Source organism: Haliaeetus leucocephalus, unplaced genomic scaffold, assembly GCF_000737465.1.
Source record: "Haliaeetus leucocephalus isolate CR32 unplaced genomic scaffold, Haliaeetus_leucocephalus-4.0 Scaffold871, whole genome shotgun sequence".
NCBI classification, from domain to species: domain Eukaryota; kingdom Metazoa; phylum Chordata; class Aves; order Accipitriformes; family Accipitridae; genus Haliaeetus; species Haliaeetus leucocephalus.
The window spans coordinates 1,573,678-1,601,313 of NW_010973307.1; positions in this window are offsets into that span (position 1 = coordinate 1,573,678).

Genomic DNA, 27,636 nt, shown 5'->3' on the forward strand with positions numbered 1-27,636 from the left:
ATCACAATGGCAGTGTGTTACCTTACAGCTAATCAGTTCCCCATGAATCCTGGAAACATATTAATTTGACTCATCTTTCAAGCACCATGAGGCCAGAATAATGTCTTACACTGTTATGAAGGAAGTGAACATGTACAGCAGCAATGAATGAATGCTCAGTTAATGAACAGAAGGAATTGAAACGTGCAAATACAAATTGACAAAAAGAATAATGACACCTTTATGTATAGGTTATTGATTATACCAGGAGCTGTATGAAAATTGCAAAAGCCGCTTTAACTGTCATTCATTCAAATTCCAAACAATTAATGAGTTAAAAAAATGTTCAATAAATGGTTTCATGAAAAGAAATTTTGGGGGAGCAATGGGTTTCACATTAGAAATTCTCAGGCAGACAAGTATGGTCACAGATGAACAATACTGTTCATAATTTTATGTCTTATTTGGTTACCTCACCACACACCAGTTTAGAAGTTTAACATCAAGTCTGAAATTCAAACACTGGAAGAGAAGTGGAAAAGTTTTGCTGTCCAAGTTCTGGCCTAATCATCGAGAAGGATGAGATCTTTTGGGAATAATCTAGAATAAAATCACAAGCATTTTTAAGTCAAAATGGACATGGGCACTTAAGGACTATTTACAAATGGATCTTGCTGTCTCTGTGCAGCATTGTGCCAGCATTTAACCCTATTTCCCCTTTTTAATACATTTTAGCTGACATCTTCTGAGATGGTGAGGTGATCGTGGGACTCATTTCACCTACAGCTAGGCTCCTAAAGGTGAGATATCTCATCCAAGCTGTTCTCAGGCTCCCTTTTTCTGCAAAAGCACATCTACAGACTGACTTCTTCCATCTTAGGAGAGATGAGAAGTTTTCTGACAGAGCCTAGTTGGTGAAAAAAAGACGGACTAGGTAATATACTTCTAGATGGTAATCATTAGGTGAGATCACTTCCATTTTTATATATTTAGCACCATGGAGTACTGGTCTCACCAGGGGCCTGTAAGTGCAATTTCAATGTAAAAGTAATAATAGTAATAATAACAACCAAAATATCAGGAATTTACTTCCCAGCATAAATGATGTTTTTGCTTTTTATTTGCAAGAAAGATAAATGTATTCTAAATAACGAAATAGTTTCTGATGTGGAAAAAAGTTTCTAAATTCCTTGTGTAATTTATAAGATATAATCCAGACAGTTATAAATAGATTCTGTTGCCTAGCAAGTTCTTTACTAGATCGTGTTGACATCAAACTTATAATTTTCCCTCCAGTGAAGCTGATTCAAACTGTAACAAAGATATGTAAGGCCAAACCACCAGCTGCAGCAAAGTGGCTTGATTGTTTAAAGTGAAGAAGCTAAGTTGATTTGCACCACCTAAGGTTTAGGCTCTTGTGATATAATGTTGTTTGATTTTTCTATTCTATGGTTCATAGGAAAAATCAAGCAATGTCAAAATGATTAACTGTAAATGGTCTTGCGCTTGATCATCTTTGTGCTTCAATTATAATTACAGAGTCAAGCCTAACAATAGCCTCTCTATAATTTCTTTATTGGCATGCAAACTTTGCACAGTAAATATTTCTTCTCATCACATTTTTTCCCTTTTCCAACAAGCTCTCAAAGCAACCATTCCAAACTAAATAGCAATTGAACTGGACTGTTATTATTCTGTACATACTAATTCTGCTCCCAGCTATTTTTTTTTAAAGCATGAAATTCACAGATTACAAAGCCTACTGAAACATGTGAACTCATCTTTGAAATAAGTCCGAACCATAGATTTCAAAGCCCAAACTGACTTGAAACTGCACTTCCTCATCAAAGATAAATGTTTAGGGCTAGTGTTCTTGTTTGATCCAAGAGATAAGTCCTAGGTCTCAGTCTTCTAGAGTGAAATCTTGATTTCATTCAAGCCAGTAGCAAAATTCCTATTGTTTGTTAACAAGGTCAGGACTCCAGCACCAGATCTCAGCTCCCTGAAGTTCGGGTGCAGAGGGAGTTCTGAATCCACCACTCTAATTCAGATGCTGTGTTTGTCGAAAGGAAAGAATAAAGTGAGTTCATAAAAAGCAGTCTTCAAAGTAGGGCTTACACAACCTTTGGTGCCGATTTATATGTCTGAAACTTGTAGTTACTGGAAAGAGCCCTGCTGAATATAAGAGGCTTTGGATTACATCCTGTGACCATAGATCTACAAATTGTACAAGAAAATTAATCACACATAATGCATCCCATTACATAAATTAGAGTATCTTTTTGCAGCTTTGATTTCATAAACCTTTAGTGTCCTGTACATATCACTGACATCTTTTTCCAGTCCCATTGAAGAGACGCACGTCCACGGAGAAGTACAAATCTGCCAGCTATTTTGAAATCAGTCAATGAACATGAGTTTGCATCATTCTCTCCCCAGAGAGTTTAGAATCCTTCGTTAGTTAGAAACCAAACTTCGGTTCTCAAGAGTATTGCAATTTTATTATTTCCTTTGTTAAAAAAAAGTAAAGGGGGGGTGTGGTTCCTCCCCACCCCCAAAGTTTTCTGCAAATACTGATGTGACAACAGACTGATACTATTTAACATAACACATCAGAACACATTGGTGACTGCATCAAGCAAACATGAAACTGTAGCTGCAACAAGAAATTTTAAAAGATACTAAGTTGTTTTATCTCACATCTTGAAAGAGGAAAGGACTAAAAAAAACCTGAAAGAAAACCATAGCAGCTTAAGAGGTGGAGAGATTTCGATTTTTCTTGTAGTGGTTGCTGGTTTTGTTGCTGTTGACATCGTTATTCTTGTGACTATTCTTATTTTACCCATACATTACCACAATATTACAAACCTGTTAGGGATCAGACCAATAAAGGGACTGCAGATATTTCATATGCCCTGAGTAGACACAAGAAAAGCTCATTAGCTATCGCCTTATTATGACTGTTTTGTGATGTACTGGTGGACATTTTATCATACATGAGCATCAACAATGTTCACACAATTTCTCATCTTCAGTGTAGAAATGAGATACATTTTTAGAAACCAAACAAACAAAAAACCCTTTATGCTGATTTAACTTTCTTTTGAGGTTTCAAAATTTTGGACACCTATTTTTCCCTGCACTTACTAGAAACAGATTTTTAATATTTTTTGTTTTTATTACTTTTTTCTTAAATCCATCTATACTATCATATGGAAGCTCTTGGGTATTGCAACAACAATGAGTTTGGGTATATTGCTAAAGTCAACAGAAGGAAATGGTAATGATAAAATATCGTCAGTACAGTTTCACAGAACTTTCACCTATTTGGTAACATTTGAAAGGGCATGCAAAGAGAAATTCCTGATGATCAGCTTTAATTAATCACTTTTTGATAATGCTAAAAAATTATACAGTAAAATTACCAAATGTACTAAGCCAAAAGGGAAAAAAATTGGATACAAATATTAAACCAACCACAGAAACTATGGTGTGACAGATGTGGAATTACCTGTCACAGTCTATAAATATTATGCATTCTTTATATTCAACTGAACGTTACAAAGCACTGTTCCAAATAAGTAATGGAAGAGCCATGATTTCAGTCCTGTTCTGCTCTACTGATTGATTCCCTGAGTCTCTCTCTTCAAATGTCAGTTGTTACATCACTCAGATCAAAGCAACTATACTTGGAAAAGAAAAAGAATGAAGCATTAAAGTGTAAGTGTAGCTCTGGAACACAATCAAATTGGTGGACAAAGCACATCTAGTTTCATGTATCAAAGCAATTACCCTCAATGAAATAGGAAAACTAGTCTGGCACTCCAAGGAAAACCATGTTAGCAAGCTCAGCCATTATATTGATTTCCCAGTAAAATCAGAATGAGAATGATACTCAAAGAGAAATGGTGTACTGCTAGGCATGTTTCATTTTTCCTATTTTCAACTATCCAAACTGGATAATACAAAATACCAAGTCTGAGCTTCATTCTGGCTCAACTCCACCACCAAAATATTATACAACTATAGTAGGCTAGGTGCCTTATTTTCTTCTGTAGTCAGTGAAAAGAAATAGGTAAGTCATCCCATTCTTTTAGCTATTTCTCACACGACAGTGTGCAGTGGAAAAGGGACTTGGGAACAGTGATGCTTTTGATAATTATTTCCACTAAGAATTCTTCTTTCATTTTGTCTTGGGGACATAGAGTTCCTGCAGACACTGAAACAACAGTTAAGGCCAGGAAAAGATATTAAACTATTGCAGACCGGACAGGATCATAGGTCATCCTCTGGTAAGCTAGTTATAAAATATCACCTTCTATATCAAAGAAATCTCCAGTGAACAAAATAAAACTGCACAAAGTAATGGTTGGAGCTGGAGACCTATAGGTCCCAAGTGAAATTGCTTGTTCAGTTACTCAGCTGAATGGTGGACTTAATTTAAGGAGAGCTTAACAGTTGCAGGAGTTACCTGTAAAGAAAGTTACTGTCTGATTTTCAAGGTTGTTTTTAGTTAGTCTGTAGGCTGTAATAAAATGACTGTCTGACTTTCAGATACCTCAACCAAGGAAAGATAAATCCCACTCCAAAAATACTAGGGAGATAAGTCAGAGATACTGCTCATTTTCTAATATCACCCTTAACAAATGTGAAAGTATGTACTCATTCTCTGCAGAGGGAAGCTTTGAATCACTTGTCAGACATGAATTACTGCTTGAATTTGGGAGAAGGGAGGTTTAAAGTAACACAGGCATGAATGGACAGATGTGCATGGGCAGCCCTTTGTGGATGAAGGCTATATCTTTTTTTTTTTGCGACAAATAACAACAGTTTTCTCTCAGATGTTCTTTAAAACTCTGTGTCTTACCATGTTCACCTATTTTCTCTTCCTTATGCTAGTATGGATAAGGACCAGCTTGCATTTGTCTGTGTTATATTTGTACAGCCTCTATCCCCATACAATCTTAGACCATTTCCTTAAAATCCTGTGGGACACCATGCTAAAAAGGCAAGGAATTCCATAGATAAAGGAAAACTATGAGATTTCTGTGTTTGAGCTGAATTCTCTGCTACCTATGAGGACAAAACCACTGATCTACTGCTTTGCAAAATTTGGCCAATATATGTATGGGTATTTATAGCATCCAACAAAAGAGAGTTACTTACCGCATAGACTTTGGCTGAGAGGACTCTGATACATGCACTTGGGAAACCAAGATGAGATGTGTATGATTTAATGTAAATGTCTTTCAATGCAGATGTCTATGTTGCCCTTGGCTCCATAAGTAGTCAGTGTAGATTGACAGGTATTTCTAGGTCCTACTCCATTCTAAGACAAATTACTGAAGTTCGATGAATCACGCTTAAAAGCAACTATTTCTTTTAATCGAATAAAAAGGGAGTTCAGATGTAGGCGTCAGATGTAGACAGCCAGATATCTACATCTGACCAGAAAAATTCCACCTTTTTTTTTAAGAGGAACATTCCTAATCACCTAAAACTTGAAGTTTTGGAAACACTTCTTCCTAGGAAAAGTAAGGGTTAAACTCCTAACTGTATTTAACAAGTGGATTGAAAACTGTATGAATAATATTATATCGAATAGATGTCATCCAGTAGAAGGCATATAAACTGAATGGTCTTTCATAAACATACATAAACCATCATCACCCAGGCTGTATAAGAATAACTTAACTAGGCATTCTGTCATTGATTTATTTTTCCTCTATGCTTCTTTTGAACAGTTTTAGCATAGCTGAAAATTGTGTCTCTTTCTTTTGGATCAGCTCTATTTAGAACACGCAAACAATGGTTCACATTGCAGCTCTACATAATATTTTGAGATAACATTTTTTAAGCTGAGAATGCTATTGGCAGTTCTGCATGAAACTCAGCTGTTCTGGGCTGGGAGTTATGAGACCATTTCCTTTGGCTTCAGGCTTTTCCAGCTTGTATGCTTGTGCAGATTGTGGAGTCCAAGGTCTGGACAAACCTGAAACTTCACAATGAGCTTCAATCAAAAGCACAGTCCCACTAGGTTTCGAATCAAGATCACAGGAATCCAGGTGTTCTGGACAGCTTCCACAAACTATTAGGCCTTTAGCAATGATTTGTTTCAAAAATGGGTCCAGAATGGTTCAAAGCTCCTCTCCCTTCCCCCCTAAAACCAAACAAAAAAATCTATTTCTTTTTTATCTGACTTAGAAGTGGTAGCAGTTCTGAAATACTTGGAGAAAGACAGGTGAACTGCACTAAGGCCATGAAGTATAATTATATTCAAAAACTTGAAGCTGGAATTGTATATTTTGAGGGTCAGAGGACCATACTGATCATGGCTGAAGTAATGTGAAAACCTCCCCTTCCCTTTTCAGAGTGAAGGCACATGGTCAGTCAGGTACTGGAAGGACTAAGGTTAGCATTCATTCCATAAACACCTCATTAAACCACAACAACAATGGGTAACAATTCTGTCTCCTTATTTTCCCCAAATTGCATACAATACCAGTAATGTAGGCCATGACCCATAAAATATAGAGGGTGTATACAATATGATGTTTGTTAGTAGTGCCTCTATGGTGAGAGTTTCCACCAGATATAGTAAGCCAATTTATAAAAGACGTGTAAACCAATAAAAGTTTATGTTAAATCTCAGCTCTACTTACGCAATCTACGCTAGATGTGGAAAAGAGCAGTGGGGTCTGAACTGATGCACCTCAAAGGCAGATGAGTGCTCAGCAACTAGGTCTGCAAAGTCCTGGTGCTGGCGCTTACATCCTACTCTTGGATCTACGTCAAAGCAAGACCTGACAGACTGTCATCTTTCGCGCTGGACTAAATCACGCGCATTTGGTGGAGTAAAACCTGAGTGTAGTTGGTACTCTTGCTCATGATCCAAGAACAGAGATGAAATATTGTTGCTGCAATTATTCCAGAAGAAAACGTGCAGAATTAAAATATAAGGTTTAAGAATAAATAAATATTTTATTATTGCTATCTATCAGCATAATTAGAAAAAGGGCACTGGCACTGCAACAACTCAGAATAAAACTTGTGCTATCACTAAAATTGCTCCCACACAGACACAATTTTTATGAGCAGGAGCGGAAAACAAAAATGAGTAATTATGTGTTATTATGACAATGTCTATTTCTATATTTATACCATGCCAGATATTCTTTAACACATGTGCACATACAGCTGTAAATAGACATGTGTGTGGGTGTGCGCATGTGTTTGGGACTACAGATGGAATAACTTAAAAAATGTCCAAGGTAATTTTATTTTTAAAAAATAGTAAAAAAAAAGAAAATCACTAGCATTCCTAGTTCCAGCCTGAAGCACATTTTTACAGCTGAAAATAGGGGCTTATAATGAAAATGCTGACACAACCTTAACTATAGAGGTGCTAGCAGGCAATGTTATAATAAATAATGTGGGAAATATTTTACACTTCAAGGCAATTACATGTTCAGCCATCTTTAGGATTTCTGGGCCATGAAGGGTAGGGATTAGGTGTACCTGACAAGTGTAAAAGACCCATGACTCATGACTGCTAGAAGGCACAAATGAATTACAGAAGCTGAGAGAAAGCTTTGTAATCACGTAGCATAGGTAAAATATTTTTTATTTGGGGGTAGATAAAGATCAGGTAAATGTAAAGATACACACTCCAGATTCCATTTAGTTTGCTTTTTGAAGAAATGGTGAAAGTTGAGTTAAATCTATTGTCCTAACTTGCCTGCCATCCATTTGTGTATTTCTTTATCCCATACAAATATGACTTTAATGTACTTTGAAATGAAAGTTCATATTTGTAGGAGAACAGGACTGGGTAGGACCAACTAGGTCATTGAGTATGCGCTTACTGTTGCAGAAACTTCTGTAGGAGATTTTAGGAGAATTTAGGTTTACAAAGACCCCTAAGAACAGCTTCTTCAACCTTCACCCACCAGAAACACCCCAGTGCCCACAACAGTCTTTTTGTTCTGTTAAGTGATGACTAAAGGCCTTGGGTTTGGATTGTGAATCATTAGATTCTTCTTTCTGCTTTGGGTTTCTTGATTAATTATCTTGGATTTGTGACTGTCTCTTACAGGGTTTGGGATTTGTTTTACTGTCCCTTGCACAGTGCCTAGCAGAAATGGGTTCTCATCTGATGTGGCCAGACGCTGCACCAGGAACAGCCTTTAAAACCATGGATCCCCTGGTATTATACACAAGTAGAAGATAAAGTTCCAGGTCTGAAAAATAACTCAAGTGGAAAACGCTGCATTGTCTCCAGTCGTGAACTTTGAACAAATTGCTGAAGAGAGTTTTAACAGGCATACAGACTCGAAATAGTGGAACAGATAATTTTGAACACCTTAAAGGTGAACATCCAAGACAGAGTTAGCCATAATCACTTTCTGGTCACTGGGGAAAAATATACACCATAAGGAGAAAATACCTTTGTCCTTAAATGTTGTTTTTCAGTGAGACAAAATACCTTGTGGAGGTGCCTGTTTCTCGCTGCTTATTAGAAAGGAAGGTGGTGGTCACACTTTGAACCTGTAGATGCCTAAATTTCAATGGGTGAACCACTCACCCAGTCTCTTGGTTCATCTGTGCTGGGCTCTAGCTGGTCAACTAATTGGGTGTTACAATCATTTTCATGGCATCTGTCAAACGAGCTCCAGCTTTGCCATCTAAATCCCAGAGCAAACCGTACTTACCTGTGTAGTAATGATGTTGATAGTCTCCACAGGGAGGCCAGCGGAAGGAGAAACTGTCCTGCTCTGTCAGGTCCCTCCAGAACATCTTTCTAGAGAGAGGGATGAGGGAGATAACATGGTTATTTCTTGTGCCTGCTCCTGTCCAACCTCTCTCAGGTGTTTTAAAAAGCTTATTATTATTGTTTCCAAGAATCTGTGCTGGTGTACAGGGTGTGTCTTTTCAGAGCTGTTTATCTCACATCTGCCTTTCAGAAAGAGACACAACAATTCCTCATCCTGAGCAAAACCCAAAACAAAACATCACCCTCCTACCCATTTTGTCTTAAACTGCTAACAAATCTTTAAAACTTGTCTTAGGCCAAATGTTCCTAAGATGGTGCATGAGTTTACCTGGAGCTTTATTTCAAATATACACCACACTGAGTCTGGCAGAATATAAACTCCCCCATCCCTTTCTTATCTGTTTTGACTGTCTTATTTCTTACTTTCATCAGTCTTGGCTATAAGAAATGTGGTAGATAATGAGGAACAAACATCAAGCAAGCAAGAAAAGAGACTTCTAATAAACTAAGTTTGGTTGCCTTTTCCACAGAAAAGACATGAGAAGTTTCACAGCCTGTTGTTTAGGGAATTCCCACAATGAAGGAGGCAATGAAGGAGTACTGGAGGTTTGACTACAGTAAATCAGACCTTGGTCTCTGAAAGTCAACAAGAGTAGTATCATTGAATACAATGTGTCCAGAAATTTTACTCAAGCGTTTTATTCTCTCCAATTTCTGTGATATTTGGGGAATCCCACTGCCATTCAAATTTTTTTAGCCTTACTCCTTTCAACTCTAAATGATGTAAAGCTCCTTCACTCTCACAATAGAACAGCTACAGTGCAACATGATGAATATTCAACTTCCATGTCAGAGGTCAGTATGAGTACTGAGATAGACATATACTTTTCAGTATATATCAGGGTTAGGTATAATAGCACGATGGCTTAAGACACTTAAAATAACGTGACACCAATTTATTACCATTAGAAATAAAGCCTTTGGAAAAGACCCTAAGCATTATGTTAGCATTGATATGTCAATCCTTTATTTGAAGGATGGCAAGTCTGAATCCCAGCACAGCCTTAATTAACAGAAAATAATTAGCATCATTTTCCCAGCTGTGAATTTGAGATTTTTTTTTCCAACAGAATCCATTGATTGATAATTAAGGAGGAGTTAGTTGTAATAAAACTCCCAGTATTGCAATTTCTAATTGGCCTTTAAGGACATTTTACAGTTACAGTTACTTTGTTCCAGGCATTTTCTGGCTTTTTTTTTTTTTTTTTTTTACCAGCTTTAATAAGGAATCCTTTCTCAGTGAGGTGAAAAGGATGCAGATGAATAGAAAAAGCCACTGTAACGTTACATCTATGAATTTAAAACTTCACATATAATACAGTCCATTTGATTTGTTTGGGTAATAATTGGTGCTAAGTGAACGTAAAAAGCTTTGAAGTTTGCTTTGAATAACCTAAGATTTATCCAAGCACTTGAGTCTTCGATTAAACTACATTATCACAGAGATTTATGTAAATGCTTAACTTGATGAACAGTAAATGCTCCTGTTGGCTTCAGTGGGATGGAGCATCATATGTATAGTTAAGCAGATATATGTATATCCTTCAAGGAATGCTGCCCTAGGCTGGAAATCTTATAGGAATGGATTCAGTTCAGGACATGTCTGCTTGTTTCATATTTCCAGCCAGTCCTCAAATACTGCTAGTACAGTGTCCCCCAAGGCACTAAAATTTTCTTTTAGTAATTCTACTAAATAGAATTTATTTAAAAGCATATATTTAATGATTTTGTAATATTTGTACATTGACATAATTTTGAGTTCTTTTCCTGAGCTATCTGAAAATTTCAAATGTTGGATGAAATCCATATGAAGCCGTTTAACATTTTCTCCGTTTCTTTCCTTTCCCTCATTTCTGTTCATTCTCCTGCTTGCAAAGAAAGCTGGAACAAGTGACAAAAAAGAAAAAAAAAGAGGAAAAAAAAGATAATCTTGCATATCTAAATACAAAACAATTAGAAAAAATATTTTACATATATTTCCTTTCATACAAAGTTGATTTTGCAGGAAAAATATTTGTGAATAAAAAGTGTCAAAGATTTTTATGTACCAGAAAATCAGTAAGTTCAAATGAACATGCAAACACAATACTCTTCCTAAAAAGAAAATTTCATATGTGACAACAAAGTGGAGATCAAAACTAGTCCCTAATGTTGTGAAAGATATGAATAATCAGACCTGGACCTGCATTGGTGTAATTAGTGGCCGCTACACAATGATTTAAGCTTGCCCAGGCTCGGAGAAATAATTAATGGTTCGTTAAAGTTTGCTATTATTGCCGGCAAAAAAGCCGCATGATAAGGACTTTTGCTGTTGTTTCCACTGGTTATTGCCTGTCTCTTTCTTGCCCTGCTAATGCGTGATTTTTCTGTACATCTGTGGCAGTGAAGAAACGGTTCTGTGTGATCAAAGTGTCCTGACTATCTTTAGAAAAACAGATCAGCTCAGTTTCTCCATCTTGGGAATGCTGTGAGGCTGCGTTTCTGGCTCTCTGAGGAGGATGTCAGATCACTTCGCTGTGACGGCCTTACATCTTGGCCGGACTAATGTAGCTTTCTCTCTTTGGAGATCATCCAGCGAAGCTATAACGCTGCTTACAAATTTATTCAAAGTGCCTCCACCGCGTTTTGTTAACATGAGTTGAAATGTCCCCTCTCATTTCAATCACACCGAGGTCACTGGGCTGATTTTCAGTGCAAAACAACCTAGAGAGTTTGACCCTGTTACTACCTGTGTTCAAGACAACTCGGTTCTCCCCATCTCACTATACTTAAGCAGCACTTCAGCCACCAAGAGCACAAGAGCTACCGAAAATCCATGGGCTACCTTCGCCAGCACTCAACCTGCTATACTTGCTGACATTAGATAATTCAAAATGACAGCGTATATAGATGTGAAAACCACAACGTATGCTTACAGATTATCTGCATATATATATATTACAGATGTTTATCCCCAGCGCTTTCATGATTCCCTAAAACTGGAAAGATTATACCTCTTATGGGGTTTTGTTTCAGGACTGAGATGGTCTTCTTTATCTGTTATATACTGGAGTGCCTAGGCCAGCAGACTGCTGGGAACAGCAAAACCCCACGCTCCTCATCCCATTTTGGGCAGCGGCACCGTCCTGGAAAACCTGGCTGACCGCTGCCACCGCAGAGGGAGGGATGAGGGAGCAGGAGGCTGTAGCTACTGCTTATAGAGAGGGCTCCCACCGAAACAGCAGTCACCATCTTCCTTCTCCCACCTCCCTGGAGGCAACACGGGCATCAGCTGAAGGCATATGTACATTTGCATCCAGATGCATGCATTGTCTGGGCACACAGCTGGGAGAAATCAGTGTATCGCTATGGATGGTAATAGAGCGTGGCTGTCTTTTGCTGCTAAAGAGATGGAGCTGTAAGTATCACAGAGGAATTCTGGTGGGTATTTTAAGAGAGAAGTCATCTCGGTTGACCTCAGCCTTCTAAGAGAAAGCTGTCAGGTCTAAGCTAGCCTCCACTCCTTGAGTCAAAGTGGGAGCTGAGCATGCAGGAGAGCTATTCATTTCACTTATTTTAAAGCTATAAATCAATACTGAATGCCTTAACAAATTGGATGACAAGTTTTCAAACTTTGTCCCAATTTTCCAAGCCAATTTTTTTCCTCCACATGGGAAAATAATTTGAAAATAATTTCAGTGCTGTCTCAGAATTGCTTTCTTCAGTGGATTTAACATTCTATCAGAGAATTTACTGTTTCCTCAAAACATTTATCCTTTCTCTAACCTTAACCAAAACACCATTAGCCTCCCATCAAATCCATCCTCAAATAAGAGGCCATATTAAATCCTGTGGTGGGGGAAACTTAGACCTGCCTGCCAACAGCTCTAAGCATCACTTTTATAAGTCTGACAATGATTTCTGTTCAGTGTAGAAATACTTTCTTCTTCAAATGTATATTTTCAGAGAAATCAAGGTAGGAGGAAATTTCAGCACATCACTTAGACCATTCCCTTGCCCCAAAATGGGATCAGCTACAGTTAAATGATTCCTGTTAGATGCTCATCTAATTTGTTCTTAAAAACTTGTTAAGCTTCAGCAGTCCCTCCAGACAATCTGTTTCAGGCCCTATTGATGCCGCAGTTAGCACATTTTACCTGAGACCTCTCCTGAATCTCCCTGGCTGTGTTTTAAGTCTCTTAGTTCTTCACTCCCCAGAAAATACAGAGAACAGTTCATTTCCCTCCTTTGCAGCAATCCTTTTACATCTTCAAAGACAGTTGCTATGTCTCTACATAAATTTTTAGTCCATTTTAGACTAAATAAATCCAATGAAAAACTTCCCATAAAAGAACAGCACTGCCTGCACTGGAGAGATTGATAAGGAAGGAACAAGCAGAAGTGTGTACAAGGTGCTGCATACCAAAAGAGAAGAGCCGTTTAGGATCCAAAACACATACTAGCTAGGGTGACCTTATTGATTTTGAAAACACAGCGACAGCTTTTACAGGGACCTGCTCAGAAGAAGGAGTAAGATCTTGGATACTTTTGATACAGTGTTTGGAAAATGTCTGTATCAATATATTGCATTTTCACACTTTGTACATTCCAGTGAATTTCCTATTGAGGAGGGTAGGGGGGAAGTATAAAAATCTACTACAGGAAAACTGATATATTAGAATAAGGTATAATTAAAATTCTGAAGCTTTAATCTAAATGACATTTCTCAAAACGCGGATCAAGATTCACAAGTATAGGTGTCAAAAATCAAGCTCCGATGTTAATATTTAGACAATAAATATGAGGCCTGACTTCTGAAAGAGGCAATTTTTTGACAGTTCCATTTAAACGAGGTGGGCATCATTTCTGAAAGCAGTCCATAGGCTAGGGAACCCAAATATGGACTGAAATGCTAGATCCTACTTTTAGGAATCTCGTCTTAGAGCAGTAGACCATGTGCTGCCTAAATGGAAGTATGTGATGCTTGCCAGCAGCACCCTCACAAGGGATTTAAGTACGAGGTTTTATTAAGCATTTTTTTTCTTACTTAAGCCACATTGGAAAAATGGAGTATAAGTAGGTATATTCAGGAATTTCTTCTTCTTTATATATAATTCTTTTCCATGTTGTATAATGGAAATGGCTGAGTGAAACCAGGTGAAATCTCACAGGTTTGAGCAGCGTCCCATTCCTCCACTATGTTCTTTTATTTTCATGTGGTGTTCTTCTATTCTTCTATGTTCTTCTATTTTCATGCCTGTGATGCTCTCTCAAACTGAAGTCACATACGGGAGCAGAGGACTAGATGTCAGGGTGTTGGCTCAGAGACGTTTCACCTGACTGTGTCGTGATACAGCACGTACCATTCATCCAGCAGTTGTATCTGGTTCTGAGAAACTCCAGGAATTTGAAAATAAGGAGCTTCAGCTCTGTAGGATGAGGGAGTAATGAATCTGACCTGAGGTCACTGCTCTGCTGGAACCCAGAGTAAGTTCAAACCACAATTGATCACCACGAACCAAAGCACATCACAGACCAAGGAAAGCGAAAGGTTCACAAGAGCAACAGGGTTTTGCAAGTGATGACTTTCTCACAGAATTAGTTGGAAACTCAAGGCCTGATAAAAATGGCACATTTGCTGATTCTGTGATTTTTGGCTTGTGGAGGAAAATTTGCTAGCTGAACCACTAGCAGTAAAATGAGGGATGGGCTATAGCCCTCTTATCTCCTTTACTTCCATGCCTGGATTTTACTAAGTAGCATTGTTTAAAATCCTTGGGAAAATCCTGATGTCAAAAGCAAATTTTCTGTTGACCTCAGGCTTCTTGGGATTTTTAAAACAGATTTTTTTTTCCCCTTACAGAAAATGCTTACTGTTTGCTGGCCAGCTGTACAGGAGATCATGATTTCAAATCCTGCCTGATCACAGGATCCTGGGGGTAAATCAAAGTACCTTTGTCTTTCGGATAATTTCTTCCCCACAAAGGGTTCCTCTGACATGGGGTTATGCAGTTTGTGAGCCCTTCAGTTGCTGCAGAGATGAGGTCCATGTAGAAAGATAAAGCTCTCTTGACCAAGGCAGATGTTGCTGGAGCAGAAAATATGATCATTCATTTAGCTTTATTGCTGCATGGTGGCTCAGATTTAGTAATGATGCTGTGAAATGCAAAGATGGGTAGCAAGGGATAATGGGTTGTTATATGACCTTACTGAGATGAGTGACACGAAAATCCATAAGAACCAAAGCCCCAAATTTTGTCTTCAGCAAATATGCTGTTTTATAGCCATCAAGGAATTGAACCTTTTTTAGAATATATTCATCACATGAACCCACACAAATAATTTGTATTAAAAAAGGGAGTGAACCTGTGTATGCTGGACCCTTAGACACTGATTAAATGTAATGGTTAGGTCTGAACCTATTGCCAAAATAAAAAGGTTTAGGTGCAATTTTGGAGAGGCTTAAAAGATTTTTATTAATGGTTCCCTCACTGCTTACCCTTTAGGTTTCCAACAGCAACTTCTTTTAATCATTGGACTTGATATACTCCAAGGTGCTGAATTCTGTGTCAGCTGTAAACATGCAGCAAAACATTTACATGTAGGCTTCCTTCAGCTCCTCACATTCAATTCAAGGAGTGAACAATGAAGCAGCGCTGCTGTGCAAGATCCAAATTGTGCTGCTGGCAAGAAGATTCTCAAATAACCGTGGATCTCCTGGGAGAAGGAATATTATACTATGGAATAGAGAGTATTTGCCATAGAGCAAGCTGGTCTGTAGGCTTTTTTCGCTCTTCTTTCATTCTGTTTATTTGTTTGTACTGTCACCGATGTCATCTGAAGCCAAGAAATGCAATAAGGTTAAATCTATTGCAGGAAATTATTTTGATCCGCCAATTAAATGAACAAGTTCACCTTGCCTATGATATGCCATCAAACATCGGTATGAGCATTTGGTGCAATCAATCTATTACACATCAATTTTATGGCTGTATAATGAGGTTTAATTGCTGCTTTATTAGTCTGACTAATATTAAGTGTCAGTAATTGCTTTGCATTCAACTTGGCTTTCTCATTTAAATTACACATCCAATATTTAACCATAAATGTAGACCTTCTTTTTATCTAATGAATTTTTGCTTTCATCCTTGTGGTACAAGAAAAGCCTATTTGGGGTGATTTTCCTCCTTTGTACAAGTTCTCTGGCCCTGAGGAACAGAGGCTGGAAAAGCTAAATGTTGTTCTTGGTAAATGCACAGGCTTTTGGCATTTAGAAAGTGAACTTCAAATTTCCTTTTGACAGAAATATAATATGGGTTTTGTGTACTAATGAGTGAATTGCTAAGGTGTGTAAACACATTTGTAGTCCCACTGAAGTCTACGGGACTACTCGTACACTTTAAGTTATGCATATCCTTGGGTGAATGGTAGGGCTGATGCTTGCTACCCTGGAGCACACATGAAAAACAAGTCTGGCAGGGTGCAGGATGCATTTTGACTGGCAAGCCACCGACCGAATGTTATTGCCAGCCGGGATTTTAGTGCACTGCTAAAGTCATAGGCTCAGATGCTCAGACACAGAGCTTTAGGAGGCAAGGACTGAGGTTCAATAAATTACTTAGTACAAGCGATGAGGAAACCTTTGGCAGAGCCAGCCTGGTTCCATGGCTTCCTTACATTCACAAGGACTATATTCAGGTGATGAATTGCCGGATTGTTCAAGTCGGTAGCAGTTTTGCCATTTCCCTTGGCTTCTTCTGATTTCCTTTTTTTGTTTGAAATAGACTCCATCTGATTTTGCAGGGATGAGCTCAGCTCGCTGAATAGACATGCCAGTTGCCATTAATATCATCTCATCCTCCAGTGACAGCTGGCTAATATGACCCTGCAAGCACCTCATGAGCTAAAATCAAGCTGTATTTTGGGAAAAGAGGCCTAGTGCTGGGGTCTGTCACTCGTCTGGTTTGTATGACATTGGACTACTGAAATTCTGATCAGGAAAAAGTAGCAATTGAATCAATAATATTTTATTGCATTTTATTGCAATTCTCATCCTGGATCCATGAAAGAGTTAATATAGCTAGAGACCCTGTGAGAGTCAAATATCCATCACTGGATATCTACTGGACTGCAAACCAATTACTGAAAAAATGTAAGTCTCTTGCTGTTTATTCTTTGGTGGTCGTGGGAGTTCTTTCCCCATTCCCCCCACCCCCCCTTTTTTCTTTTTTTTTCTTTCTTGTCAAGAACAAGCATTTTGGGGGTAATAAAAAAACTTACTTAACAGAACATAGGTTTTAGGAGAGATCGCTTTCTGGAAGAGACTTCACTCGTGTTGTCTATCCAGTTTTCCTTGAGTAATATATTCATTTTACAGTAGCAAGAGGTAAGAAGATGTGGACCCAGAGCCTTCTTAAGCTAGGACTTGAATCTACCAGCTACCTGGCAGAAATCCAGGCCACAGCCTTTCAACACCATTAATACTAGTGTCAACCTTCAGCTGAACGCATGAGGTCAGAAGTGTTTATTCTGTGAAAAAAGCAGCCAACAAAACCTCTCAGACCTTGTCATCACCCAGGCCCTGAGCACCGACTAGCTTTTATATCAAACAAGACACTTACTCCATAACGATGGGGCCACCCTCGTTTGCCATGGTAGCGTAATATTTTACAGTATGCACTGAAGAAGCAAGAGACCTGGGCTTCAGGACAGCTTTAGCCTGAATGGTTGGAAACCATTTATTTGCGCATCCCAAGAGGATATTGTAACCACCGTCTTACAGGGCATTTGGGGTGATTGCACAACCAGGAATGTAAGATCATGGGACCAGGTAGACGTCACGCAAGAGGCAACCTGCCTTGTCTACAGCATTTGGGGAGGGGAGGGGACATCTGGTGTTTTCATCCCCAGGCCAAAGACTGTTTCTGTTTCTCATCCGAGGATTGATCTAAGGTAAAACACATCCACGTTCTAGAAAGCAGATGGGACCTTGTGTGTGAGATCTGATAGGTGAAGCAACTGCAGGCTGAGAAGGGCCCAGGACTTTGGTCTTGTGCCAAGGAGAATCCTCTAACCGCTAGGTCTCAGTGCTAAAAGTGATGGACACTGCCATCACAATTTTTTTTTTTTTAATTTGTTTTAAATTGCAAGTGCTTTCTCATTAGACATGTTTCTGAGAAGGCAATATCTTGAGCAGCCATTGGTACCTCCTCACTTCTACTGGCTTCCTACACAGTCATCACAGACATGGTTATCTTAAGAAGCCTTGAAGTTTTCCAGGGTTTCAGAGACACTTTCCTCTTCTCAGCTGGCTTCATAAAAAGCATAGACACTTAGCCCTGCATTCCCTTCCTTTCCCTCTCCCTCCCACCCATGAGTGGAAATTGCAATTACTGTACCCTAGATTTGACATTGTGCTCCCCTACACCAGCAGCCTTCAGAGCAGTGTTTGAGAAACCAGGTGAGACTATTTGCACCATTTTGAGCTCTGCTACCTAACCCAGAAAGGCTTGACCACAACAGTGAACTTCAGTGTACAGCTCAGTTGACGTGAAAGTTAAAGAATAGTGTTTCAACAGGGCTGACAGAAGTAAAATCTTCCTCCTGCATTTTTCATATTATTTTTGAGTGCTAGGGCAGCGGCTCAGGCCCAGGCAGCTGATCTGCTGAGTGAGAAAGTGCCATTTTTACACATCACTGTTCAGAGCAGAACTGCATTTTTAAGTGTAGCTGTCAGTCTTTTCACTGTCACGTTAAATCCTTACCCATGGTCATTCTTGCTCATCCGCACCGACTGTCAGCGCTGAGGTCAGGAGTGAGCTTCCCCACCCTGTGGCAAGTTGGCAGGGTGTTTATGTGCAAGGGACTAATCCACCTTCCTTGGAAGCAGTGAGCTGAGGTTCTCGGTTGGGAGCAAAAGGCCAGAACAAAGGTCTGAGATTACAGATGGACAAACATTTGCAGCCCTCTGTTGCTTCCTGTTGCTGTTTTAATTTTCTTTGATAGGCATTGCCAGACCATTGCAGTCCAGCCCAGGCCAGCTCTGTTTCTGAGAGGCAGAAGAGAAGTGGGAAGGATCCCTTGGCAGGCAGGTAGGAACCTGCATCCGCCTTAGATCTCAGCTGCACCTTGGACTTTGGACCTCAGACCTCAACTATTTTCTTCAGGGTTAAACTCTGCTCATACATCCCTCTCAAATTAACCAGGATGATTTTTCTCTTTCACAAATGCAGAGTATTATCTCTCCAGAAACCCCCAGACATCAGTAAATAAACCCTTGACAAAGAAGAATCCCTCAACTATCTTCCAAAGATCCCCTTTTACAATCCCCTGTGATGTGCATCACACGAAGCCTAAGTCTGCAACAAAAAAGCTGTGGCAGGGCTGAAAGGCAGATTATGCTGGAGACCATGTCAAAACCTGCATTTGTCATAGACTAAGGAAAAGATCTTTCTATATAAAAGGGAGCTTATAAGAAAGATGGAGAAAGACTTTTTCCCAAGGTCTGTAGCGACAGGACAAGGGACAGTGGTTTTAAACTGAAAGAGGGTTGATTTAGATTAGATGTAAGGAAGAAATTTTTTACAATGAGACACTCAACAGGTTGCCCAGAGAAGCTGTGAGTGCCCCATCCCTGGAAGCATTCAAGGTCAGGTTGGATGGGGCTTTGAGCAACCTGATCTAGTTGAAGATGTCCCTGCTTATGGCAGGGGAGTTGGACTAGATGACCTTTAAGGGTCCTTTCGAACCCAAACCATTCTATGATTGTATGATTTCGGGGAGTTAAAGGTCCTGACATGCTTAAATTCAGACATGAAGGACCCATATTGTCAGCATATATATATATATTTCATCTTGTTCTAGATGTCTAGGCAATGCCTAAATTAGTGAATTACCCAGAGCCAGGGCACAGACCTTGGCTTTGGAGCTCATTCTTCCAAACTTCTCCATTCCCAGCCAAGTCTTCAGCCCAGACCAATTAACACTTTCCCAAACAGTTCCCAGGCATGGTTTGGGAGCTAACAAGGGCCAGGGACCATTCCCATAAATGAATTTGGATGTGAACAGCTTGTTTTGGAAGCTAACAGGACTATGGAAGTGGTCAAACCACGTCAGGTGGATTTAGTTCCAGACAACAGGCCCCTGCAGTGATTCTTTTAGCAACAAAGACGTGGTTGTAGGAAAAAGGAACTATTAGCTATCTTTGAAATCCAGAGAGGAAAAGCTTCCCAGGGCCAGATTCTTAGATGGTGTAGATCAGTATCAGAGCTGTGTTGGTTTACAACAGCTGAGCAATTACCCTGCATCCTTAAAAACAAACAACTGGACAAATATGGAGCTGCTTATTGTTTTCTTCAAGAGTCATTTCACCCCTCCCTTTCTTCTTCCCCTTCCCTCCATGTCTGAAAGTCTTTACCACTGCACAGTGAAAGCAAATAAACAAGGAAGGTTAAAATCGAAAACCACTCATCCAAGTTAATTAAGTTCAGCCAGCCTCAACTACATCATCTGGTAAGATCTGGCAAGTCGTGTGCGTGTATATGTGTGTACATGCATGCCTGTGTATCTCTTCCTCTATCCAGAAAGAATCCTCCAAAAGTGCACCTACTTTAAAATACGTTATTTCCATGCCTGGCTGTGAGGTTTTTTGATATTTTTTTTCCCTTGTCTGTTTCTGTTCTTACAGCTGCTTTCATATTTTTCTCCAACTTCCCATTATTACATTTTCCTCCTTTTATTTATGATGCCTGATTCCCAGTGTACATTATTGCTGCTCTGTTGGTACTTTATTAAATACGATACAGATACTAGAGTGAGAGTGAGGTTTTATGTCCCACACATGGTGTGTCGTAATTGTGGCATTTTTACTTTCCATTAAGAAGTATCTCCAGGAGGGGAGGATGGGGGACTCAGTTCATTACTTCTATAAACCAAAGAAGAAACCCCAGACAAGCTTGATGAGTTGTTAAGTAGTCTTTAAAGAAGTCTTTAAATCAAGATTAGATGTCTTTCCTAAAGAGACTCCCTAGTTCAACCAGAAGTTACAGGCCTGATAAAGGGATCACTGGTTAAATCCCTTGTCTTGCAGCATGGAAAAAGTCAAACTATATTAAAATAATGGTTCTTCTGGCCTTCAAATTTGTGAGAGCATAACTAGAAGATAGTGGGTTTAGCTAGCCAGACAAAGACAGTCTAAACCTATAAACATCTCCATGATGAAAAGATAAATTTACTTATCGAAACCTTGGTCTAAAAGAAAGGACAAAGGACTCAGGACAAAGTGAGCACAGGCTAAACATAAGAAATATTTTTCTAGACCTGTAGCCTTTCTTCCTAGAATCTGTCTGAGAGCTTTCTAAGAACCCCTTCTTCTATGCCACCTTTGAGTACTTTGAAATTTTAATGTATTTTATGTCCACAGTCCCCCTGCCAGGGAAAGATTGCTTGTATACCCCACCTCTACTGTTCATTTATGGAGACTGCTGTGCAGTGTCACTCTGCTCAGCCCCTCAGAGTCTAAGCACTGAGCAGGGCTCAGAGGCTTTCACCTACATCAGTGTTGGTGTCCTGACATTACTAGAAAACAAGGAATGATAATAAAATGAGGTGATTCTTCCCTGGGTGTTCATTTTCCCATGATGAGCACCAGACCTGGTCAAAGGCAGATGGGTGCCAGAAGAGCAGACTGCTTCAGGCCATGGAATGGCCATCACCCTGATTATTTCATGTATGCCAGAGCCCTGGCAAAGCAGAGCCTCTGCTGGGAAGCAGCTCCTCACTGAATTTTGGCCATTGCCCCTGCTTGCCTTCCCTCAGGATCAGTTTACATCTGAGGATTTTTCCCTGGGTCTCTGTCCCAGCTCTGTATTTTCCTCTGTCTCTCTCCCTTCTGCCACACAAAAGATCCAGCTTTGGCCTGATCCCAGTTCTCCTTCCTGCCTAAAATTCTGAGAAGGCTTGAATGCTGATGGCATTCATGGCAGGAATCAATACCTGTGTCTTCTTGCCATGGTGGGACAGTCCACTCTCTCCTGCAAACCCCCAAACCACAACTCCAGACATATGAAATATTAATATAGAGCTTGGGATGAACACATAAAACCAAAATAAAATAAGCAATAAAAATACTGAGCAATCAGGATGACGTTTCTGGCTCCAGTGACACCAAATTAATCTGCAAGGAGAAGAAGAGTGGTACCAGTTGAACAACTTGCTTAATTTATTTACATTTCTTTCACATTTATAGAGCCTTCCCTGTAAGTACTGTTGTCGGTGTGTGTGTAAGCTAAGGAAAGAAGGCAGGAAAGGACAATGACAATAATATATTATCTGCTGCCCCTTTTGCTCACCCTTTGTTGTGTGACACCTCTTCATTTAGAGAGGGACAGATCCACATCTAGAGGAAAGTAATATTGGAAGGAAAACTGACAAGCACACATGCAAAAATAAAGATCAGAAATAAGGGCTCTAAACATTGATCTCTAGAGACCAGCTTAGTCTGTCATGGAGTATCAACACAATAGCTAAGGCAGGACTATGGACATTTGTGTTTGTGGGTATAGACTGGGTTTGCTTGAAACAACTGAGGTGCTTTGAAGTTCTTGAAGTCATTATTGTTTAACAATGTGACTTTGTATCCCTCATTTCACAGCTGGAACAAGATGACATTTTCTACTTTCTTGTAGCAGATTATAATTTTGATTGGCTTACTGGTATCTCCAAATTTTACCCAACTGGCCCGAAGGAAAGAAGGAAGGAAACCTAATTTTGGTGTTCCCAAAACAACTGAAAAAGAGAGACAGATCCTAACATTGCACTGAGAAGGGTCAGAAGCCAATATTCAATTGCTAAGTCCAATTGATTTCAAGACCCAGATACCTCTGATGATCTCCACTGGCTCCCAGTTCTATATGCCAGAATACAATTTCAACTATGCTGTATTTAGCCTATCAAACTCAGTCATTTCTTTTTGAATCATTTCAGTCATCCTTAGGTAACATTGTGCAACTGACTGGAGAATCTCTTTTCTTTACTTCTTTTCTTTTTTTACTCCTTCGATCTCCCCCCTCCCCATAGATACATTCCCTCCAAGTGGAATTCAGGCTTTAAACACTTCAAATACCTGAGAAGGTCTCTTTCTAAACCCTGTATCCAAACAAAGGAATTCTGTGAATCAGCAGGGATAACTGGAGCAGGGAAGGCCACTGCCACCACCATTTCAGTGAAAAAACAGCTCCACTATTTGCCAACTCGTACCTTCTTGCAACTTGTGTGCTTTTAATAGAGAAGCACCTGTGTTTGATGCATTCCCAAAGCTGCGGGTCTGATAACTGACTCCTTTTCTGAAAGCCATGATCAGGCATTTGCTTAAATAGGACAAAATGAAGTTTTAGATGCAGGGTGAAGAGCTAAGGTTTGCAATTTAAGCAAAAATCTTCCAAGGACCCCAAAGCAGACAGGAACGCAAGCTCCAGAGCCCACTGAAATGATGGAGAATGAATCCAGTCCCAGTACAAGTCTGCAAACTACTTAGAGGTGGTGGTAATATTTGCTATATTGTTGTCAGCCCCTTCACCAGTTATCAGCAGCAGAACTGCAGCTGTCTGCTGAATAACACATTTGTTTATACAGTAGATTGAGAATACTTGTGTGCGCAGCAAACTCCTTGGGGGTATAAACAATGTGTTTCTGAAGAGGCCCAGTGTCATTAGAATAATCAAGACTTGTAGTATGATAAACAGAGTCACAAACAGAAAGTACTACATAGACTCTCGAGTGCGGTATCGCATTCGGTGTCAAGTCCTGAGGATGATCTATTCAAACAGCTTTTCCTGTGGCGCAGACACAGGTTGCCGCATGCGTTACAGAGGAACCAAGGGAGAGACATGGTCATGGTGCATTTTTGATGAGACCTCGTGAGCAGCATGCTGACATGTAGTAGAAATCTCCTGTTCATTTCAAAAGGCCCAAATCCTTTCATCTGTGCAAACCATGTGAAATCTATCAGAGTGGAAGAATGTCCACTTTCTTTACCAAAGAGACCAGACCAAGGCCAAATTCCTATTGTGGTATATTTATATTTTCCTCATAGTCAGTATCAAGGATACTGTCCTCTCTCATCTACTTTATATGACTTAATTGTGTCTACAGTGGTCAAGACTGTGACCATCTAATGTGGGCCAGCCATACACGCTACAGAGTGCTTGGCCTGGGTATATGCAGCATCCCAAATGCTGTTTCTGTGGTCCTGTGACAGTTATTAGTTTTGTGGGTGTCCTTTTGAGTACAAAGGGTGCAAAATAGCGAGAGGGATGTGTTGCAGCTCTGTGCAGTGGTGCTCTTTCATACTGTAGTTTAGCACCACGAAAAGGCATTGCAGGATACTGAGCTTGTCCTGAGGGCATGTGGAAGTGTTTGAGAGTGAAAATCCTTGGGGTACGGTGTTGGGAAAACTCTCCTGAGTAGGAGTAATAAAGCAATAGCTTCTGGAGTGGACCCTGGAAAGCACTGTCTTGTCATCTGTGGGTTACTGTGGTTTGCTTAAGAAAGGGAGCCTAGGAGTGAACAGACATGAATGCAATGAAGACAGTCAGGTGTTGACCCAATGTAACAGTGTAGGCAAACTCTTAAAGACTTTCCTTGGGAAATCAAGTTGTATAGACTTCCCTTGGAGTTGCAGTATGGATTATATGATGAGATTAGGCACAGCTTCAGAAATGGCTAAATGGGATTTAGCCCTGATCTCCCTGTCTCATGAAAAGTCAAACATATATAGAAATCCCAATGAAAAAATGGTCGTCTTTCAAGAAAGTGCATGGAATCCTAAGTTGGCTCATGAGCAAATAGAGGGAAACAATGGGAAAAGGAGAGTTACAGTGATCAGAAGGCAGTAAAGTTCTGGTAGAAGAGCAGATTCTGTGCTTTGGTGACAGTCACAAATGTAAGTAGTGCACCAATTTCAGTCCTATTCTTTCAATACCACAGAGCAAATATTGCCTCCTGCTTCACCAACTATATAAAGTGACATTAATTGTTCACATACTGTCATGAAATAGTTGCTATAAGAACAGTGAACTGAAAAGGTTCATTATGACAGTGTAATTTTATTATTTTTCAAATAGTAAGACCCCAGGTGCATAGCATAAACTAAATATCTGCATTTTACACATGCATTTCTTTGGTGCTGATAACTTGGTGAGCTGTTAAGATTAATGCAGCCATAATGAGTTGGTCAAGAAGGAAGAAGGGAAGAAAAGAAGACATGAAATTAGTAAAAACATGCCTAGGGCTTTTGACTTCTTGACTTCAGTCTCCTTCTCACAGCACTGTGATGAGTGACAGAAGTCCTCTGAAGCCTGTTCATTTTGTTTTATTCCTTCTGTCCTGTTTTTCCACTTCACCGAACTCAGGTTCTTCCTCTGAAGGTTAAAGATCTCTCCTTAAGTGTATTGCATCTGTTCACTTGTAGAAACACCATGTTCTCATAATTCACGGGCAGCTAATTAACTTTTCTCTGTCTCCTGCTCCTAGTCTCTTACTCTCGTCCTTTACCCCTCTCCCATTCTTCCCATTGCCCATCCAGAAAACAATCAAAAGGCAGCTATCAAAGACTGTAGAAATTCTGGCACGAAAGAGTTCAGATGAAGGGGTGTGCTGGTGTCCTGATTTTGGCTGGGATAGCGTTAATTTTCTTCCTAGTAGCTGGTATAGTGTTATGGTTTGGATTCAGTATGAGAAGAATGTTGATAACACACTGATGTTTTTAGTTGTTGCTGAGTAATGTTTATACCAAGGACTGGTGTGTACCATGGCCAGCAGACATTGGTTCACAGTTCAGGAAAGTGCTGCTGCCTTTTCCTTGGTGGCTACAGTTAAACTAAAATAACAGGTCCAGGGTACATTTCTGAGTTTTGACCCTCAATCATACACACAGGTAAATTGTTAACACGGTCTCTGCTATGATTTTGACTTCTACTAATTCAGACAAATGAAATTGTTTCTTATTCTTCAAATCTGCAGGTACATGAAACCAAAAATAACCACCTAATTTGACTTCCCAAAATATGTAGCCTGGGGAATTTCACCCAGTATTTCCGAAAGGGAATTCATCTTGTCGGAAGATGTTTCATTTGAATCTTTGCTCTGCCTGAGTAACAGAGTTGCCCAAAATAATGGATAAAATAAGAGTTGATGTGAAGGCATGAGGGGTTGGGGAGTTTTTTCCTATCCTCTATATCAACTAGCTTTGTTCTGGACAAAACATATCATCCTGTGCCTTAGATTCCACGTCTCTTAGAAGGATACAATACTCATCTGGTTTAAAGCACTCATATCCTCCCCAGATTGCTGTTATGTATGTACAGAGTAGGAAACACGTGTGAGCAAACTCTTATAAAAAGTAAACAATAAAACAGAGATGGAATTTTGGAGTGGAGAATGGGGAAAAGGGGGAAAGTTTGGATCCCTCTTGCTCACATTGGCCAGTGGTAAAACAGCTGCACAGTCATTTCGATTAGACAGCTGCTGCTTCAGCTCCTGTGCATAAAAGCTGTATAGCCAAATAAGTTTGTGCTGACCTAAATTCCCCTTGTGCTGTCACCAGCTCCCTGTATTATCAACACAAGATGGTTCTTATGCTTTCCTCAACTTCTGTCTTTCCATCCTTCCATTACTGGTGGTATGTCATTTGCTGCACAGATGTTTCTCCCAAGCCATTGCAAGGTTATTTTTCAAGTGACTTCTTCCAGCAGATGTTCCCCAGATCCCAGGTGTATGTGTTGCCCTCTCCACTGAGCCGAAACTCAGCGATGCGCTTGACATATTGCAGTGCTGCTGTGGCTTTTGAGCTGGAGGGTCTGCAACATTGCGCATCACTGACATCTCTGCTCCTGCTTGGTGATGCTTTCCTTCAGCAACAGGCCTCCCTGCTCCTCTCCTTGCTGGTTCTTCAGGTTACAAACTCACTGCCTGGGCTGCACAAAGCAGCTTTCTGTGGTGCCTGAAATGAACTTACAGAATTGCTGTGCAGTGTCTGCTCAAAAGAAGAATTAACTCCACTTATTATTCAGGCAGCCAAGTCCTATTTCCCTGTAGAGTCAGAGGAAAGCCAGATGCCATAGCTAAACAACATCTATAAAGTAGTGTTTTCAATACAAGACCTTTTTCTTCCCATTATCTAGGGAGTCAAGGTCATGTAAGCAGCTACAGTAGGAAAGCTGTACAATCCGCTGAGCTCTTTCCCTCAGAGCCCATAATCTAAGTCCACCTTAGGTCCTGTGGTAGATGACTAAATACAAGTATTTGTCCTTGTCTTCCTCTGCAATCTCTGTTTTCCTGTACAGTTCAGATGCTTTCCTAGCTTTCAGCTTTTGGCATTAATTTAACTTTTTTTTTTTTTTAAACATCGCAGGGGTGCAGACTGGTTCGCAATGACAGCCCTGTTTGGTTCAGCTAATATCTGGGCTAGCTTTAGCCTCAGGCTATGGAACAACTCCTTGCAAGCCTTCTGTGAGACAAAATGATAAGTAGAATCTTTAATTATTATTATTTTTAAATGGATACCATATATTGAACTCGAAGAAACAGCAACCTGTATTCAATTAGAGAGAGAAGAAAACCTGAGAAGAAATTTCCTCTCTCCACCCCTTCCTCTCATTTCTCCCACCTGAATCCTTTCCCCACAGTGTCTCATTCAGGTGGCCATGGACAGAAAAAAGATGGACCCAAAACCTCAAAATGACTCTCTATAGATAGACAGTCTTGGGCCATAATAGGAACAGGACTATAGCTAATGGGTGCTGCCTGCTAGCACTCAGCTGAAGAAGGTAACAATATTAACATAGTTT